The sequence below is a fragment of the Bos indicus x Bos taurus genome, chromosome 21 (genome assembly GCF_003369695.1).
Source record: "Bos indicus x Bos taurus breed Angus x Brahman F1 hybrid chromosome 21, Bos_hybrid_MaternalHap_v2.0, whole genome shotgun sequence".
In the NCBI taxonomy this organism is placed as follows: domain Eukaryota; kingdom Metazoa; phylum Chordata; class Mammalia; order Artiodactyla; family Bovidae; genus Bos; species Bos indicus x Bos taurus.
The window spans coordinates 14,027,088-14,043,096 of record NC_040096.1 but is presented as its reverse complement, the minus strand read 5'-3'; the positions used below and the strand labels follow the sequence as shown (position 1 = coordinate 14,043,096).

General features: G+C 44.9%; 1 pseudogene across 1 annotated transcript; it reads right to left on the bottom strand.

The window, feature by feature from the left end:
• Positions 1–10,617: 10,617 nt before the first annotated feature.
• Positions 10,618–11,067, bottom strand: LOC113879834 (annotated as a pseudogene). The gene has a single exon (XR_003507479.1). The product of XR_003507479.1 is annotated as a 60S ribosomal protein L35 pseudogene (transcript).
• Positions 11,068–16,009: the final 4,942 nt, after the last annotated feature.

Below are 16,009 nucleotides of genomic sequence, written 5' to 3'. Positions count from 1 at the left end.
CTTGTTTTTAAATAACCAGGGTTTGGACATTGAATTTTTAATTTAGAAAACTCCAAAAATAAAGCAAGAGGCTAAAGGTAAGTAAAAAGAAAGCTTCATGATTTCCCCTACTGTTGGAGAAAAAAAATGAAAAATGCGTGGAGGAGCTTTTGGTCCAGAGCCGCAAACATGCATGATCAGTTACATGGATGCAGAGCCATGGCAGGAGGTGGGGCCCCCTTATCGCTGTCGGTGACTGCATCCATGCTAATTCTCAGGGCGGGAGACTTTGGAGGTATGATTAGGCGACTAGAAGGCAGTCTCCTATTCCTGAGAGAACAATCCTCGCCCCACTCCGCGTGCGATCTGCAGTAAGATCTTGGATTTGACCTATGCCTTCTGTGTCTCGAAGGATCAGTGATTGCGATTCGGTAACAGGACAGGACCAGCTCGCCTTTCTCTCTCTCCATCCTTCCCTCCCTCCCAAGGATAACCTCCATTTCGTTGGAATCAGGTTTAAGCAGCAACCTTATGAGGTGCCAGAGGCAAACTGGAACCCACCGTCAATGTGTTTTGGGGCCCTGACTGCCCCGCCCCCCAGAGCTGTCTTACAAATGAATAGGCTCCGTCTCTGGCGCGGAGTCCCCACCGAGACCGCTTGGTTTGCATTTCTACTCATCCTGGGGGCTTACCTTGCTATCATACTGTGTACCTGGGGGTGGGGGTAGGGGTAGGGGTGGTAGGGGGCGTGTGGGTGTTGTCCACTTGGAGATGAGAAGGGCTTGGGAAATGTAATTTAAAAAAAATCTTCTTAAAGGTTGCTAAGGAGAGCTTGCAGCTGGGTGGAAGCTCGGAGGGAGAGGCGCCGGGCAGCTCTAGCGCGGAGCGGGTCGACCCCTTTCCACCCACCAACCCAGGGCAGGGCCCAGCGGAGAGCTCCCCTGAGGTGGTCCAGGCACAGCTCGGAAGGCATCTGCCCTTCCTCGGGCCTGTGGCTTTCCGCGAGCGGGCAGCTGGGGAGAGGGATTCTCGAGTTCAAAGAGCCACCTGTTCCCCGCGGAGGAATTGGGGGCGGGCGAGAAGGGCGGTGGTGGGTGCGGCGGGGCGGGGGGGAGTCCCCCGGAAAGAGAGCAGGTGGCAGATTGCCTTCAGGAAAAGAATGCCCAGAGGACCCGAAAGCCAGTATTTTGGAGCCCAGACCCCTTGACCCTGGGAAGACCAACTGGCCGGAAGTCATGGGCACTTCTCAGTGATTAAACATTTTGCACGCTTTCACACGGGTTTAGCACTTTTATTATGTGGTTGAAAAGTACTCATACTGGGACAAAAAAATCTATAAATAAAAATTCGTTAATGAATGTGTGAAATCATAACTGAACCTATAAATTAATGCAAGTTAAAAACTCAGGTGCGTGAGGCGTGTCACGTGGTATGGAAAATGCTTGTCTTCAGGGGCCCCGGCAGCGCCCCAGATACCTGGGGACGTGGCCTACAGGGAACCCAGTAGAAGAGCGTTTAAAACATCAGCCCCCTCCCCGCAGTAATCTTAGTGATGAGGGGTCGCCGAGTTTCCAATTCTGTATCTTCAGCCCAGATTGGACCCTGACTTTTAGCGCTCATATCCAGATGGCTACATGGATATCTGGCAGGCAAAACTCATTTCCAGATTGAATTTTTCTCCGTCTGAGTTAGAAACCTAGAAGTTATCCTGGATTCCTCCCTCTCTTTCAGTGATGCCATGCCCTGTTTCGCCCGTGGCCATATTTGGCCAACTTTGCTTCCTAAAGCTCCTCTGTAACCCCCTACTCCACCCATCTCTGTCTCTTGACGCTCCTGGCCTGGCTCAGGCCAGCAGTGGTCCTTGTCAGGTTCAATAGAAACCACTTCCACAAAAACCTTTCAAAACTGCCTATTTGCCATACCACCCTGGTGCTTAACAATTCACCAGGTGAGGAAGGTCAATATGAGTAGTCATAAGAGAAATGCAATCACCCTGAGACACCACTACACACCATTCAGAGTAGCTAAAATAAAAAAATAGTGACAACATCAAATGCTGGTGATGATGTGGGCAAATTGTATCATTCATCCGTTGCTGGTAAGAATTTAAAATGGTCCAACTCTGGAAACCCTTATGGCAGAAAGCAAAGAAGAACTAAAGAGTCTCTTGATGAAAGTGAAAGAGCAGAGTGAAAAAGTTGGCTTAAACCTCAACATTCAGAAAACTAAGATCATGGCATCCGGTCCCATCACTTCATAGCAAATAGATGGGGAAACAGTAGAAACAGTGACAGACTTTATTTTGGGGGGCTCCAAAATATTGCAGATGGTGACTGCAGCCATGAAATTAAATGATGCTTGCTCCTTGGAAGAAAAGTTATGACCAATCTAGACAGCATATTCAAAGCAGAGACATTACTTTACCAACAAAGGTCCATCTAGTCAAAGCTATGGTTTTTCTGGTAGTCATGAATGGATGTGAGAGTTGGACTATAAAGAAAGCTGAGCACCGAAGAATTGATACTTTTGAACTATGGTGTTGGAGAAGACTCTTGAGAGTCCCTTGGACTGCAAGGAGATCCAACCAGTCCATCCCAAAGGAAATCAGTCCTGAATATTCATTGGAAGGGCTGATGCTGAAGCTGAAACTCCAATATTTTGGCCACCTGATGTGAAGAGGTGACTCATCTGAAAAGACTCTGATGCTCGGAAAGATTGAGGACAGGAGGAGAAGGGGATGACAGAGGATGAGATGGTTGGATGGCATCACTGACTCAATGGACATGAGTTTGAGTAAACTTTGGGAGTTGGTGATGGACAGGGAGGCCTGATGTGCTGCAGACCATGGAGTTGCAAAGAGTCAGACACGACTGAGTGACTGAACTGAACTCTGGAAAACACACTTTGGAAAATTGCTTGACAGTGTCTTAAAAAAGCCTAGCATGCAATTACCATGGAACCAGTAAGTACACTCCTGAGCAATTATGTTCATGCAAAAACCTATACATGAAGGTTCACAGCAGTTTTATTGTAATACCTCAAAACTGTCCTTCCATACTCCAGATATCATTCAATAGGTGAATGGTTAAGCAAACTCTGATACATCTATACCATGAAATAATATCCAGCAGCAGCAAGGACCAAACTATTGAGAGATGTAACAAATTAGATGAATCTCCAGGAAATGATACTGAGGGTAAAAGGTCAAACCAAGAAGGAATGGATGATAGGAATGTACAATTCCATTTATATAACATTCTTCAAGTGATAACATTTTGTTTCATTTTTTATCATTGTCCTTGGAGGACAGGGGTTTGGGATGGGGTGGGGAGAGCAGGAGGGAGGTGGGTGTGATTATAAAAAGGCACCATGAAGGACACTTTTGGTTGAACTGTTGAGTAGTTAGTTTGACCGCAGTGGTGGATACCCAAACCTGCAGAGGGGACAAAATTGTTTATCTTTAACACATGCATACATGCACACTGCTGCTGCTGCTAAGTCGCTTCAGTTGTGTCCGACTCTGCGACCCCATAGACGGCAGCCCACCAGGCTCCCCCGTCCCTGGGATTCTCCAGGCAAGAACACTGGAGTGGGTTGCCATTTCCTTCTCCAATGCATGAAAGTGAAAAGTGAAAGTGAAGTTGCTCAGTCGTGTCTGACTCTTAGCGACCCCATGGACTGCAGCCTACCAGGCTCCTCCATCCATGGGCTTTTCCAGGCAAGAGTACTGGAGTGGGGTGCCATCGCCTTCTCCATACATGCACACAAGTATGAGTAAAACTGAGAAATCTGAATAAGATGGGTGTAGATTGTATTAGTGGTAGCATCCTAGTTGTACTGCAAAATATTACCATGGGAGAAATTGGGTGAAGTGTAAGAGACTTTTCTGTATTATTTCTTACAACTGCTTGTGAGTCTGCAATGATCTCAATATTTTCTGTTAAACATTTTAATTTCTTTCTGTTAAAAATTTTGTGGTAAACTATACATAACATAATTTACCATCTTACCATTTATGAATGTTCAGTTCCGAGGCATTAATGCCACAGAATTAATGCCATGGAAGTAACTAATGGTTGTGATTAATGGTACAACCATCAACCTGTTCTTTGCCAGAGCTTTTTCATCTTCAGCAACGCAAACTCTGTACCTATTACTTACTAACTCCCCATTCTCTCTTCCCTTCATACTTCTTTTTTTCATCTGGAAAAAAAAAAGAAAAACCAAACAACCTTCCTTGAAACGGAGCAGGACCCTCTGGGCCTTGCCCCCCACCGAGTCCTCTGCCGGGTCTTTGTGGAAAACTTTAGTCAAAGAATAAGTTTAATCAGAGAAGTGAGAAATGCGGAAACAAAGGAAAACAGTCAAAGGAGACTAAATAATAATAATGAAGCCATTTAGCTTAGTCAAGGACCTTTAGTTCTTTCTCAAGGGCTATAGATAATACTCTGAGCCATAGCGGGTGAGTTGTCTTATAGATACTGCAACTCAGGTGGAAGAAGCTACCTACATGATGACCAGACTGTACCCAGGACATAAGCTGCCACAATTTCCAGAACTGGCCTCAGAGGAATGGAAACAAACCACCCTGGAACTGAAGACTAACTGTACCTAAAACAATCAAGATGACGCTGGTCAGACCACCGATGACCAATCTGAAGATGACTGTCAGAGCTGACTGTGGTTTCTGCATGTATCTCCCCCCCTCAATCTGTCTATAAAAGCTCTCACCTCCATTTGTCAGGGCAGGGGAGTCAGCCTATGAACAGATGTCTGCCACCCTCCCTCCCCCAGTTGCTGGCATCTGAAATAAAGCTAACTTTCCTTCCCACCAACCTGGGATGTCTATTGGCTTTTGAGCAGCAAGCAGGCAGAGCTCACACACACACGCTCCTTTCGATAACATCCTGAGTGTCTCATTGACCACAGGGCAGGCTCTCTCAGTGTCTTGAGCTGTTCTTGTCCTGGTCTTGCTGGTGTTCTGGCCCTCATGGGAACCTTGTCTGGCCTTGTCAGTTCCCTGGGAATTTTGTTGCTGTCGTCTGCTTGTTAGGACACTCAACTTCTCCCTGCCTTGTGGATTCAGTTTCAGGTCCCTTCCAAAGCCCTGGAAGGGCAGCTAGCAACGTGTTCACAAGGCCATAAGTTTTTTTTTAAATTGCGGTATAGTTGATTTACAATATTTCAGGTGTGCTTATATATGTAGGGGCTTCCCAGGTGGCACTAGTGGTAAAGAAGCTGCCGGCCAGTGCAGGAGATATAAGAGATGTGGGTTTGACTCCTGGGTTGGGAAGATCCCCTGGAGGAGGGCATGGCCACCTGCTCCAGTATTCTTGTCTGGACAATCCCATGAACAGAGGAGCCTGGTGGGCTACGATCCATAGGGTTGAAAAGAGTCGGATGGTGACTTGGCAGGCACATGCGTATCTATACATATACATATTTTTTCTGATTCTTTTCCATTGCAGATTATTCTAAGATATTGGATGTAGTTCCATGTGCTATACAGTAGGTCCTCGTTAATCTATTTTATATACAGTAGTGTGTATATGTTAACTCCAAACTCCTAATTTACTCCTCCCCTCAAGCCATACGTTTTTGTAAATTTGCAAAAATAAAATATTTTCTCTGCAATCAGGTATGACCTTGGGCATTTTCTTTCCTGGTCCCCCTGCTGCCTCTACCATGCCTAAAGTTGTTGACTGTTTTGGTACGTTGGTATGTTCCATGGTTTTTTTCCCCAGGTTGGCCAAGCATGGATTTTTCTTTCAAGAATTTAAGTGTCATGAGAAGATCTGCCCATTATGAAACCATGTGAACCTTGTAAAACAGAATGTGTCAAGTACTCTAAAATATATTCCTGAAGATTTGGGAGAAGAGCCTAAACATAATTAAGAAGAAAAAGCTTATTGAAAAAGTTGATAAACCTTGAATATGCATTTTTCTTGGCATTTGGAAAGAGATTTTGGAACATTTCAATAGAAGAAGTAGGAAATTACAGACTCTTAATTTGGATGTAGATGAAAGAGAATCTATTTTTGTCATCTTTAAATTAGTTTGTTTATTTGAGAGCCAACAGATAAACTTAATGGACTATGAAAAAACATTAAAATAAACCAAGAAATAAATACAAATTATTCATACCTTAAAAAATTGTAAGAGAAATTTTTTTGATATTTCAAAGGCAGAAATTCACCAAGAGAAAGATATTCTCTTTCTAATAGAGGGGATGACTAAATCCTTGGATTTTTTTGATAAGCCAGTTAATTAAGAGGAGTGAATCATATGAACATGTTGGGAAAAGGCTTAAGTTTCTTGCTGATTTGCTCCAGAATACTGACATTGACAACACAATTTAAACTTATAATACACACTATAATAAGAAAATCAACACCAAACTGGTTAATGACATTCATCAGTTCAAAGAATTTGAAGAATCTCATAGTCACTGCCTAAGAAAATTTGAAATACCCGAACACTTCACAGCTCATATATAATCCTTGAGAGGTTCTCTTGGTTTTGACAACAATCCTACAATTTCCATGAACAAACCAGAAGTTAGTTGGGAAGTGGAAAGAATTCCTTATAAACTGTTAAGAATAAAAATAAAATTTCTATCAATCATGTCAGGAGAAGAACTGAATGATCTATTTTCCCTGCAGAAAAAATTACATTATTAGAGGAAGAGCAATCAGAGAATGTGTAGGACAAATGTGTAGGGATGAAAGTATTGCTGAGGTGGATTAGGCAGTTAATAAAAATATAGGTTTTTGGATAGTGTAATGTTTGTGATAGTTGATCAATTTTGCAAATTTGCAGTTTGTTGAGTTTTTTTGTTATTCTAAGTAAATATTCATTTTTGCACCTGATTTTGTATTTATAACTTCATATTTTAAAGGAAAGCCCTCAGATTGCATTAGCCCCACAAAATCTGGCTCTATCTCTACCCCAGGTCTCACCTCACCTCTCTTAGTTGCATGACTCCCTGGGATATTCTAAGAGCCCATCTAATATCATCCCTCCCAACATGTTAAAAAAACAAAACCCCAAAAAACTTTGCTTATACTTTCATCTTCCTGACCACGAAGGACAATCATGTAATGGACAAGAGCAGATATTGAGTTGGCAAAAAAATTTGTTCATGTTTTTCCAAGCTATCTTCTGGAAGAATCCAAATGAACTTTTTGGCCCATCCAATATTTGGGAGCAAGGCTACCTGGGTCTGAATTCCATCACTCTGGCCTGGCTGCTTTGTGACCTCAGGCAAACTCCTTATGCTCCCAATGCCTCCATGTTTTCTTCTATAAAACAGGGATGATAATAGTATACACCGTAAAGTATCATTGTGAGGATTAAATGACTTCAATACACGAAGTGCTTTAAAAAAGCCTGGCATGTGTTCCCAGGACCTAGCAAGGGATCTGGCAGAAAGTCTGGCATGTGGTAGGTACTCAGTAAAGGTTGGGTTAACATGAGTGAGTGGCTTGCTTGTGGAGAAGGGCCGAGGCATATGGCTTAACAGGATACAGCCTTCAGTGTATCGATCTTTTTGGTCTTGAATTTGTTTCCCCATAAAACAGCGGTCTCACAGTGAAGTCCTTCATAGTCCTAAAATCCTATGAGTTAGTGGAGATACAATAATAAGTAATTGTACTATTCATTAGAGTGAACATTCACGGAAGCTCAATAACTTTAGTTCTCTTGACGATTTCTGGATACTTGCTCTTGACTCTGATTCTTCAAATATTTTCTGTAAGCAAGCAGGATAAAAATAGTAACAGCATCCCAACTCTAGACTTTGTGATTACAAATTCATACTCATCTTATTACTAACAGTTGTCAGTCTTGAACATCCTTATTTTTCTTCTCTTTAGTAGTATCCATAGTAACTTGTATTTTTATACATCTCTAGATTTAGGAGGTATGTGCTTGTGATGGTGAATTTCATGTGTCAATTTGGCTAGGTTATGGTGCCCATTTGGTCAAACATTTGTCTAGATGTTGCTGTGAAGGCCTCTCCAGACACGATTAACATTTACCATCAGTTGACTCTAAATAAAGCATTTTATTTTCCATAACATGGGTGGGCCTCATCCAATCAGTTGCAGCCTAAGAGCAAAGACTGAGGTTTACGAAGAGGAGGGAGTTCTGTTTCAACATTGGAACATTGAAACCTTGCCTGAGTTCCAGCCTGCTGGCTTGCCCAGCAAATACGTTGCCAGGCCTACAATCATGGGAGCTGAGAGAAGGAGAGAGATTTAAGATCTCTCTATCATATGTCTACACGTATATCTGAAACATATATTCTGTTTCTCTGGAGAACCTAGACTCACACAGCACTCCAATAGGTCAACTCAAGATGTATACAAAGTATGCATGCATTCATTCATTTCTTCGTCTAGTCAGTAAGAAGTTATTGAGATAAACATGTATGTGGCACCATAAAGGGGATTGAACATGATCTGTAAAATGTCACAGGAAGTCTGATGGACTCACACTGCGGCTTCCTGAAAATATCCAGTAGCATCTTATTAAACAACAAAATAGTAATCATTAAGGGCTTCTCTGGTGGCTCAGTTGATAATGAATCTGCCTGCCAATGCAGGAGTCTTGGGTTTGATCCCTGGTTCAGGATGATCCTCTGGAGAAGGGAATGGCAACCCACTCCAGTATTCTTGCCTGGCAAATCCCATGGACAGAGGACCTGGAGGGCTACAGTCCATGGGGTCACAAAGAATCGGATACAACTTAGTGAGTAAACCACCACCACCACCAGTAATTATTATAGGAGCTCAGAGGCACAGTGTTAGTTTGGTTTGACAAAGGGCGTTTTTTCTGGGACCTCTTGAGTCTAAACTTTAATGATTGGAAGATGAGATAGTTAGCAGAATGTTCTCCGAAACAAGATCCTTCTTTTTCTCCTAGATTCTTGATGGTACTCATCTTCAAATCTTGATATTTTTAACATTAATTTTTTTTTTTTTTTTGCTGTGCTGTATCTTTGTTGCTGTGCTTAGGCTTTCTCTAGTTGCAGTGAGCAGGGAATAACCTTCATTGTGGCGCACGGGCTTCTCACTGCAGTGTCTTCTCTTGCTGTAGAGCATGGGGCTCTGGAGCTTGGGCTCAGCAGTTGTAGCCCTCGGGCTTACTTGCTCCAGCACATGTGAGATCCCATGTTCCCTGCATTGGCAGGCGGATTCTCATCCATTGTACCACCAGGAAATTCCTAACATTTTTAATCTGTGAAATGTTTTGATGTGGCCAAAAGACTTTGGGACTGTTTTGGAGCTGGAAGGTGGGAAGAGGGAATGAGAAGGCAGAGTGAGAGGGACAGGGCATCACGACCAGGACAGAGGGATCTGGTTACCAGTCTCGGCTCTGGCATCAACTGGGTGACCATGGGTACACCGCAGAGCTTCCCTAACTCTCATGTTCTTATTTGTAAAGTGGGGGAGAATCTGTCCTTGAAGGGCGATTAGAGGACTCGCTAAGATCACACGCACCGGATGCCAAGAACAGGATCTTTTTTCTTCCCAGCCGGCACGCTATCACTAGGTCGCCCCTCCCACCTTGCCTCCCGTGCGCCTGCGCCTGGGCCAACAGGCTCTTGAATCCCGTGGTGGGAGTGTAGCAGAAGGCAGCGAGCCTTTCCCTGTCCATTCATCTTCTTTGCAACTTTGCATTAAAGACAGAGAGAAGCTGACCTACCGGTTTAAAGCTCGAACACGAGCCATGCGCACTGTTTCCAAACTGTGGACGACACCTTTCTGGGAACCAAGCAGCAGACTTCTGACAGATGCTGCGTCTCACAGTTTGAGGGTCTGCTCTACGGCAGCGCCCATGGGGTGCAGCCCTGTTCTCTCCTGTTACAGTAAGTCCCTCCATACGAGCCTTCCAACTGAGAACTTGAAAGCATGCGAGTGTGTATTCGCACGTCCAATCACGGAAGTTAGTTCTATTTGAGGAGACACTGTCGGTTTTGGAGGTGCAGGACCTGAACGTGGAACGGTGCATGAAGTTTGGAGCAGCTATTCAGAACGCAATCCAGTGCCACCGTGTCATCCATGACAAGAATAAAAGAGCTGCTACCCAGATATCACTGGATTGGTTCTTCAAGAGGGTGCTGCTGCTGCTGCTAAGTCGCTTCAGTCGTGTCCGACTCTGTGCGACCCCAGAGACGGCAGCCTGCCAGGCTCCCCCGTCCCTGGGATTCTCCAGGCAAGAACACTGGAGTGGGTTGCCATTTCCTTCTCCAATGCATGACAGTGAAAAGTGAAAGTGAAGTCTCTCAGTCGTGTCCGACTCTTAGCGACCCCATGGACTACAGCCTACCAGGCTCCTCTTTCCATGGGATTTTCCAGGCAAGAATACTGGTAGATACACTTAAATCCAGCAAGGAAGCAGAACCCTTGCCATCAATGTCAGGCGTGAGTGAACTCTTAGCTTGCCCTCTGTCTCCTATTGCCGACGAGCCTTCAGGTCTACCGTCTCCCACCTCCTCTCCCTCCTCCATCAGGAACTCTTCTGGCCTGTTCACTCCGTGCCAGCCCCTGTGTGCCAGCTGTTGTGATGTACTGTTCAAGGTACTGCACTGTAAGATCAAAAATGCTTTCTTATTTTTTTTTTTTTTTTTTTGCCAGTGGTCTGTCTGTTTTATTGACAGCTGGATGCTCAAGCCTTGACTGCGTACTTCCGGAGGGGGTACAGCCGCTCCTTCCGCTGCTGCTTCTTGGTCTTCAGGTTCTCTTCATGCTTGTTGAGTCGGCGGCGCATGGCACGTGTTTTCTTGGGCCGCAGATCCAGGGGCTCGTACTTCTTGCCCTTATAGAATTTCCTGAGGTTCTCTTTCTGAGTCTGGTTAGTGACGGTCAGTACACGGGCGATGGATTTACGAACCACTCGGATCTTGGAGAGTTTGGAAGCCGCGCCGCCTGTCACTTTAGCCACGCGCAGCTGGGACAGCTCCACCTTCAGGTCCTCCAGCTGTTTCAGCAGCTCCTCCTTCTTCTTGCCGCGAAGGTCTCGAGCCTTAATCTTGGCCATGGCTGTACAGTCTGCCTCCGCTGCCTTCTCGGAGGGAAAGAGGAAGAGGCCCTTAATTTTTTGTGTGTTTGTCTTTTATATGTTGTGTTTGTGTGAAAAGTATTATAAACCTATTACAGTACAGTACTATATAGCCAACTGTGCTAGCTGGGTACCTAGGTTAACTGTGTTGGACTTAATAACAAATTGGACTTAGGCATGCACTCTCGGAATACAACTTGCTCATACATAGGGGACTTACTGTCCTCTTATCCTGTGGTGTTGGATGGCATCTTGAGTGACCCAGGAGAGCTGCAACCTGCTTAGAGGAGTCAGAGAAGCTTAGTCTGTGAGCCTAATAGCATGGTGTTTGGATGAGAGAGATGAGCTTGAATCCTGGTTCCTGGTCTCCCTATTCTAAAGAGGACAGTCAGATGTCCCCTGTTCAGGCTCTTGGAGCTGACATTTATAATATGGAAGCTATTTTTACTTTCACTGGGGTGGGATTACTACAGAACCCATCTGACTACAGAGGAACTGCAAAGAGGACTCTAGACCGGATCAACTCAATTTGTTTGGGATCTAGTTCCTTGTTTCCCAGACCTGGTCTGGCCTTGGAATCAGCTGAGGGGGAAGGTCTTGTTAAAAATGTAGGTTACCAGGACTCTTAACAGAGCTAATGAAATAAAATGTCTGTTGGGCATATGTGTTTATAAAAAAGGGACTTCTGGGTAGTGCTAGTGGTAAAGAACCGCCTACCAATGCAGGAGATGCTGGAGACATGGGTTTGATCCCTGGGTTGGGAAGATCCCCTGGATTATGGGTACGGCAACCCACTCCAGTATCCTTGCCTGGAGAACCTCAGATATTTGTACACCCCATGTTCATAGCAGCACTATTCAATAGCCAAAAGGCGGAAACAACCATGAGCGTGTTCATGGACAGAGGAAAGGAAGAAACAAAATGTATTCTACGCAAACAACGGAATATTATTCAGCCTTAAAAAGGAAGGGCATTTTGACACTTGCTACAACCTAGATGGACCTTGATGACATTATGCTAAGTGAAATAAGCCAGTCACGAAAGACAAATACAGTGTAATTCCACTTAAACGAGGTACCTAGAATAATCACATTCTCACAAATGGAAAGAAAGAGTGGTTGCCAAGGGCTGGAAAGAGAAGAAATGAGGGATTACTTTTGAATGGGCACAGAGTTTCAGCTTAGGATGATGAAAAAGTTCTGGAAATGGATGGTGATGATGGTTGCACAAAAGCATGAACGTGCTTAAGGCCACTGAAGTGTACACTTTAAAATACTTAAAATGGTGAATTTAATGTCATGAATTTCACCACACACATACACAAGCAGCACAGGCTTTTCTATCACAATGAGGCCGGGAAGTTAAAATTAAGAATCCTTTGCCATTCCAGGATAAAGAAGTTGTGGTACATAGACATACAATGGAATATTACTCAGCCATTAAAAGGAGCAACTTTGAGTCAGTTGATGTGAGGTGGATGAAACTAGAGCCTGTTTACAGAGTGATGTAAGTCAGGAGGAGGAAAACAATGATTAAATATTAATGCATAGAGGATAGAATCTAGAAAAATGGTACTGATGAATCTATTTGCAGGGTAGGAATAGAGATGCGGCACACACAGAGAATGGACTTATGGACACAGAGTGGGAAGGAGAGGGTGTGAGGAAGTGAGACAGCCACGTCGACGTGTACACATTACCACGTGTGGAACAGATAGCTGGTGGGAAGCTTCTGTAATACGCTGGGGGCTCGGCTCAGTGCTCTGGGACGACCCAGAGTTGTGCGATGGTGGTGGGGTGGGCGGGAGGCTCAACAGGGAGGGGATATATGTATACTTACGACTGATTCTGTTGGCAGAAACCAACACACCATTGCAAAGCAACTATTTTCCAATTAAAAATAAATGAAAAAAAAATAAGGTGAATAGGAAGAAATCACAAAAAAGAGAATCCTTTGCTGTTCCACATGGCTTCCTTTCTGCTCTTTTACCCAGTGTATCCTGCACGCTTCCTCCGGGCATTGCCACCCCAAGGCACCCTTTTAGATAAGGATGCAGCTGAGCGGGGTGCCTGGGCTGGGAGGCAGAAAGGTTCAGCTGGAGGAGCTGTGGAGGGATTTCCTGTCAAGCCACAATCACGCCACTGCTGCCGTCCCATCCTCTACACCCTCTGTTCGCTTTGCCGTGTGAGGACAGGCGGGCCCGGGGGAGGTGAGCACCAGACCCGCCTAGGTCCTAGGGACCACTCTTGGCTCAGCCTTCTCCCCATCACTAAGCTCCCGCGTCTGACATTAAGCAGCCAGGATGACTGACCCAGGGCATCTCACCCTCACCTCCTTGGAGGGTTAGGGGAAGTGAGAGCCTACAGCCTTCCTCCTGGGAGACAAAATCCGGTGGCCGTGGGAGTTGAAGGGTCAAGAAGGAAGAGAAGGGCAGGTTCCCAGGGACCTGCTGTTCCCCCAGCAGCCATCTGCTGCTGCCTGGGGTCAGAGCCACATTTTCCTACACGCTTCTCGCTTCTCGCAACTCAAATGTTGCCCTTGAATCAAGATTGTGGTTAAATAGCGCTAAATAATTAATCGAACTCTTGAACTGGTGTTCTCGGCCTGCTTATGCTTTTCTGGTTGCTTCTGCTGGTCTCTCTTTTTAATTCAGAAGTGGTATTAATAATTTATGAGCACGTCCGTGGTCACATATACCCAGGACCCGCCGTCACTCTGCGAGTCAGAATCAATACTGGGGAAGTTACAGCCTCCAACCTCAGGCTGTCTCTTTCCTGCTCTTTTTGGAACAGAAATGAGGGTCAAGTCTATGTATAGAGAGCTGGCCTGGATCAGGCTCAAGAGCTTTTTATTCTGTTCAACGACGTTGACAGGCGCTGGGTCCTGACAGACTTTAAATAGATGTACGTTCTGTGACAAAGAGCACCCAGGGAGAGAAATTAGAAAATGGAAAATGGAGCACTGCTTTTTATTCAGCCAGGACTTCAAAAAAGGGGGAGAAGGGGTATCTGATAAGCTGATTCCAGGAGGCAGAGTTGCAGGAGGAGAAGGCTCTGGAAGGTTTGGGATCCTTATTAAGGAAGTAAGCGGCCCCCACCAAAATGGGAAACAGAAGCAGGACTGGGACCTGGTGTAGGAGATCTCTGCGGTGCATTTCAGGCTGGCGGATAAAGGATGTCCTAAAGGAACCAAGAGGGAAATTGAGCACAAAGAATGTCCCTGGGCTTGCCTGTGGCTCAGTGGTAAAGAATCCGTCTGCCAATGTGGTAGATGCAGGAGATGTGTGTTCGATTCCTGGGTCAGTAAGATCCGCTGGAGAAGGAAATGGCATCCCACTCCAGTATTCTTGCCTGGAAAATTCCATGGGCAGAGGAGCCTGGTACACTACAGTCCGTGGTGTTCCAAAGAGTCAGACACAACTTAGCTACTAAACAACAGCAGCAGACTGTCCTCGATTACAAAATGTCTGCAGAGGACAAACGAGAACACTCTAAATATAGGACTGCTCTAGAAGGGGATCAGGGATGAGGGCGGGGTAGGTGGGAGATTCATTTTTACTGAATATGTTCCAGAATCTTAAAAAATTTTGCCATTTGTAAGTATTCTTCTTTGGAGGAATCAGGAAACGAATCCATGAGGACATCAACTGGAGGCAGGTTCAAAGAGGCTTATTTGTGGTGAACAAAAAGAAATCAGAAACACATAGACTGAGAGGGCTTTTTTCCTGGTTTGTAAATATTTTTATTAGGTCCTGTAAGTACTCTTGCCTGGAAAATCCCATGGACAGAGGAGCCTGGTAGGCTGCTGTCTATGGGGTCGCATAGAGTCAGACGTGACTGAGTGACTTCACTTTCACTTTTCATGCATTGGAGAAGGAAATGGCAACCCGCTCCAGTGTTCTTGCCTGGAGAATCCCAGGGACGGGGGAGCCTGGTGGGCTGCCGTCTCTGGGGTCGCACAGAGTCGGACACGACTGAAGCGCCTTGGCAGCAGCAGCAGGAGCAAAGACGTAAAACGCAGTTAAATGAGGTTGCACTATGCAAAATGACTTTATTGGTATTCAATAGGTCAGATATGGTATAATATTGGCAATTTTACACAGGTTAATCCAGAACTTTTCAACCTTGGCACTATTGACGTTTTGATAATTGTATGGTGGTGGTCGGGGGGATGTTTTGTGGGTTATAGGTTGTTTAGCAGCATCATTTGTCTCTATTCACCAGATGCCAACAGCACCTCCTCAAGTTGTGACAATCTTTGATTTTCATGTCTCCAGCAGGAGTAGCAACATAATTTTGGGGTTCAGTGCAAAATAAAAATGCCCCTTATATAAAAATTATTAAGAATTTCAAGAGAGTGACAGCAGAAAATTAAATGAAGCATGGGGCCTGGGGCCCTTCTAAGAGTGGTACCCCATTCCACTATACAATTTACAGGCCCACAAAGCTGATCTTGGTCTCCAGAAGCTGCCCAATGTGGGAACCAACCACTGGTTTAATCTAGTACAATTGGATCAGCATATACACATGTTCAGAGTTACAGAGAGAGAGTCCATCATTTTTTGGTTTGTTTGTTTGTTTTTTAAAATAAGGTTGCAGGAGATCTTAAGAAATGCTATAGCGGGACTCCAAGTACCAGGAGGTTTGGATGGCAGCCAAATCTGGCCCGCCACCTGATTTGTAAATAAAGTTTTATTGGCACACAACCATGCTCCTTTGTTTACACATTGTCTGTGGCTGCTTTCCCCTATGGCCGCAGCATTGAGACATTCCAACAGAGGCTGTGAGGCCAGCGAAGCCTGAAATATTTATTACTGGCTTCTTACAGGAAAAGTTTGCTGACCCTGTTCTTGATGATCGAGTTTGCAATCAGTGCTGGTGGTGATGGTTGTGGAACAGATGGAATTAGCTAGAAGTCCTTGGGTACGTGGTCCTCTAGACCTTGTTATCCACACAAGCTAGAACAT